General features: G+C 40.4%; 1 pseudogene; it reads right to left on the bottom strand.

Annotated features, from left to right (window-relative positions):
* Positions 1-788: 788 nt before the first annotated feature.
* LOC101620414 lies at positions 789-1,654 on the bottom strand (annotated as a pseudogene).
* Between the last annotated feature and the right edge of the window lie 3,466 nt (positions 1,655-5,120).

The following is a 5,120-nucleotide window of genomic DNA, read 5'->3' on the forward strand; positions in this document are numbered from 1 at the left end:
TGTTGTCATATACAGTAAATATTTACCCCCATTAAACGGTTTCTTCATATTTCTGCTTTTACAGCTAGCATATTTTTTTCAAAGTGTTATTCCAGTAAGTATTTAGAATTTATTTAAAGAAAAGGGTAAAAGTTATATTTGGAGATATGTACCAAAAATTTTAACTATAGCTTTTTTCAGCCAGACTACTCCTAAGTATACTGTAAAAATCAGCTAGCTTCAGTGTTGCCAAGATAGCAAGATTTTTTTTTATTATTTCAGAGTAACTGGTAATTGACAAACTTGATTAAAAATGACAAACATGTCTTTCAGCTTTTTCTATGGACTGATGAATGTATTTGATTGAGTTTTTGCAAATGACAGCCTTTCCATTTGTTTTCTGAGTATTCAAGTACTCTAAAGATGTTAAGTAAAATATTTGTGGGTAAAAGTAAAGATATGATAGATATTTTTCTTCTTCTCAAAAGCAGTAGTAACAACATCTGTGTAGGAAGTATTTAGGGGTAAAACAAATGGGATATCTTCCAACTTTCTCCCAGAACAATGATTAATCTCCTCCAATTCATGACATTTCAAAGCATTGTGAGCTATGTGACAGCCCAGCACATGGGTGTATCCAGTCCTGAGTTGGCCTGGGTTCAGAGTAATCACCTTAACCATGAAGCCGATTACTTGCACTGGTGGGAGTTTTTGCTGGCCACACATTGCCGTGACATGTACTTTGGCAGACAGCTCCTTGACAGTGAAGCTCACTTCTTTTGGAAGAGCTTCACTCGAAGCTCCCTGGTTCATCCAGCAGACCTTACTTCAGCCATGACAGTGTTGGGGCCACATTGACCTCCGTGCCAGATCTGAGCACACCAGTGCAACTTGACCCACAAGACAGCCCAGTTTCCACCAGTTTTGTAGATGTCCTGGAGAGGCAAGTACATGTGCTTGTTGGTTGGGCAAGTTGGTGGCCATGTGGTTCCACTGGCAGTGCCATCTGCCCATTTTTACAGGTGACTTCCCATCCCTGGAACCAAGGCACGTTAATGTTAGCACTTGGCTCCATCCCATTGTTCCCATTCCTACTAGAAATGGGCACAAGTGCTCCTCAGTCCGGCTTGTAGCCCATTTACCTAACGTTGGTGCTGACCTCGTTAACAATTTCCTTGTATCCTTCTGACTGTGTGGTGCTCAGTGGAACCCATTCTGTGAGTGCCAGCAATTAGTTGTTTCACACCTGGTGTATATGTCAGAAGGGTCTGCCCACAGGGCTGCCTGTTCTGGGAGATAGCAACTTCAGATTCACCAACACCGGCTGCTCCAATCCGGACAGCAGAGTCAGCCTGAGAGGTGCCTTGAATCATGTTTTTTGACCAAGGCTCTGTTTCTTGGATCATCAGTGATAGTCACATCAGACTTGCCGGCCTCAAATTCCCACAGGGCGATATCGACGGGGATACCATGCTCATGTCACCTCTCAGTTTATCCACGACCCAGGCAGGCTGGTAGGAGCCCTTCCGCCCTCAGCAGCTTCCTCCTAGCATTTTTCAGCGGTTCTTTTGTCGATCCCACCACATGTAGAGGTTAGGAGACCAGTGGTGGTGGACTTGCCCAAATTGACGTGTCTGGTGATGACGACATTGATATGAATCTTTTCCTTTCCCATTCTGACTTAGATGTAGCTGTGGTTTGCACAACACCTGTGTTCCTATGCAAACCTGTTATGAAAAAAACTGTCCATTTTTAAAAGGATAAATTGTATTTGAAGACCTCAAATGTCAGTAGGAATGAGCAGACAATAGTCAAGTAAATTTAAAGGCAAACCATGTAGGTGCCAGTGGAGATGGGAAGAACTTTTACCCCATCTGTTATTTAGGCAAACTTAAGTAGGGAGGGCTGGAAGAGTATCCTAACAGGAATACTGTGTTTTGTAGTTAGAGTGTGCGAGCAACTGATATGCACCATTTAGAAGCTTGACTGTCAGGGACAGTGGAGGGGACCGAAACCAGTGAGCAGATATGGGACTTCTGATTGTAAAGCAGTAGGAGATAATCGTTCGCTCTGCTCAGCCGGAGCAAGATGGGGAATGAAAAGTCCCCCCTCCCCCCACCCCTCACCCCTACCACCACTCCATCACTTTCCCCGCCCCCCTGCCCCCCCCCCCCCATGTGGGGCTGTGCCTGTGTGCCAAGTGTGCTCTCACTTCATGGGTGAGGTGTCTGGTCTGAAGACTAGCTCTCTGTGCTTGAATTCCATACTCTCTGAGTAACCTGATAATAACCTCATTTTCTTATAATTGCCTGTGGAAAGAAAGAAAATGTGCTATTCTTGCTGACATAGATTTCAGTCTGCATGGTAAAAGTTCAGCATCTCACCACAAAATAATAAACTGCTGTTTTTTTTTTATGTACAAAAGTTTATTTTTACATCATTTTATACATTTTTTTCCCCATCTCAATTGTAATCCCCGTGGGTTTCCCATCACCAAGTCACCCATGTGCCATCACCATAATCCCGTGCACTTCCCTCCCCAGCCCCCCTTTTTTGATCCCATTCCCCACTCCACCCCCACAGAATGTCTCTGGTCTATGGTTGTTCATTATTTTTGTTATTTTCTCGCCTGGTCCATTATACTCCTGCTATGAGTGAAACCATCCGGTATTTTTCTTTCTCTTTCTGGCTTATCTGGCTAAGCATGATCTTTTCCAGCTCCATCCAAGTTGCTGCAAAAAACATGTATTTCTCTTTTTTGGTTGCTGAGTAATATTCCATTGTGTATATGTACCACATCTTTTTTATCCAGTCATCTACTTTTGGGCATTTGGGCTGCTTCCATGTAAACTGCTGATTTTTAATGTGAAAAAAGTAAAATGTAATAAAAATAATTTAAATAAGATTAAACATTTTCAGATTTTTTTAGACAAAGTTTTCAGTGAGATCGAACTATATATATAGATATACATACTATTTGTGTGTGTGTGTGTGTGAGTGTGAAAAAAGCACTATTCTTTAGAATGGGATTAGTAGAGAAAATTTGTTTCATCATTTTTATATTTTTCCTCTTCAGTGAGTTTTCTTTATTTTTATATTTATTTTTAATAAGATGTTGCTAGTCATTTACTCTAGTCATGAAAATTTGCCTCAGTTAGCAGATGTTCTTATATTTCTTTAATTAGTTTATGCCTTAAAGAGTAATTAAAAATAAAATAGACGGTGTCATACAAATTTGATGCTTTTAGCCCCTTTATTATTTTTTTTTTTCATTTATTATGTTATGGTTAAATAAGATTTCCCAGCCTTAGCACTCTTGACATTTGGGGCCAGACAATTCTTTGCTATATGGGGCTTTCCTGTGCATTGTAATAGATTTAGCAGCATTTCTGAGTTTTATACATAATATTCTGGATACACTCCCCAGTCATGAGGCAAACAAACAAGTCTCTAAATATTGTCAAGTGCCCCCTAATGGGTAAAACTGCCTCCAACGGAGAATCACTGTCATAGTATATTTACTAAAATTCTCATCATGCTTTTAAGGAGCATTCAAAATAAAGAAGTGTGGGGTAGTCACAAAGTCTACAAAATAAAAAAGCTGCTAGGAGGCCTTTTGGATCATTCACCATAAATAAAAAGGTTAAAAACAGTAACTACATTTCTTAATCAAGGACTAGGTTGTCTAGGTAATTGGTACAGAACAGACCACTGGAAACATTTTAGTGAGTGCCACATAGGGAAATAAAATTAGTTAATAGCTACAGAAGTCATTTATGGCTGTTTTTCTTCAATCATTATTTTAAAATGTGAAGCAGCAGGAGCTGTAGATATTAAAGGACACACGAATGTCCTTTTCATATTGTGCCATCCCCAAATCATAATAATTTTCCATGGCATGCTGAAATAAAAATGTGTTGCACTCCTTTGTCATTATGTCTACAACAGGTGATGCCCAGGGCCCTGCTGGGAATGTGGTTAATCTGGCTTCCGCTCCAAAATTCTTGACATTCTGTATCATGGCAAGCACTCAGCAGGCAAGCCAGTTCAAAGGGTGTTTTTTTTTGTTTAAACGTATGTCAGGGGAAATAAAAAATGTAGTTATTTGAGAGATAAAGGGAAACAAAATGATTTAAACTTTCATTAAATTTGGTATGTGGGTGAGAGAAACATATACATGTCTTAGCTGCCAACATCTAAGTTTAGTATGGATTTGAGAACCTCCATTGCAGCTGGTTTGAACATTTGTATGAAAATCGGAACAGGGATTATTGATGGCACATTCAAGAGCAGACACATCTCTGGACTGCTAAAAATGGGTGTCAAGAAGCAGGTAAGACAGGACCAAATTCTGAATGGTGGGAAAAAAACTAACTCCCTGGGCCTGTGTCGTTTTCCTTTATTCTGTGTTGTATACCTGCTGCAGAGCAAGTCAGCAAAAATGAAGAGAGCAATTTTTTCCTGAAGCTTTTACTAAGTTAATTGAGCTGTCTTTCTTAAGAACCCATCTCAAAAAAGGAAAGAGTATGAAATGTTAATGTATGATGGAACTTCAATGGTAAAATCATGGAATGACATGATCCGTATGTGGTCCTTTTTTTAAAAAGATTTATTTATTTATGCCTGCAAGAACTGGGGTGCAGGCCAGTTGAGGGGGATGGGGAGAGGATTCATCAGAGACAGAGTGGGGAACAGAACAGGCAGATATACTGAAACACACAGCTAAGGGGAGTAGCGGGCGAGACAGGAGAGGTCTGCTGTGCCATGTGGGTTAAGCTTCCTGGCTGGCAGTGGCTGGCAATAGCTTCATAGTATAGCACTTTCTTTAACACCTGCACCACCAGGGAGACCCCTTATGTGACCTTTTTAGCTGTTCACTATTATAGATATAATTTGTTTCTTCCTGTACCTGGAAATGTTCTGCAAGTTTCTTGGGCAGTAGTTAGCACATAGTACACAATGAATTCTTGCTGAAGGAATATGTAGGAAGGGCATGTCTTGGCATTGCAATATACCCAATATACAATGTAAAAAAATTTTTTTAAAGATTTATTTATTCATACAGAACTGGGGTACAGGCCAGAGATGCGGAGGGTGAGAGGATTCACCAGGAACAGAGTGGGGAGCAGAACAGGCAGATC

The sequence above is a fragment of the Condylura cristata genome, unplaced genomic scaffold, assembly GCF_000260355.1.
Source record: "Condylura cristata isolate star-nosed mole 26May11 unplaced genomic scaffold, ConCri1.0 scaffold00026, whole genome shotgun sequence".
NCBI classification, from domain to species: domain Eukaryota; kingdom Metazoa; phylum Chordata; class Mammalia; order Eulipotyphla; family Talpidae; genus Condylura; species Condylura cristata.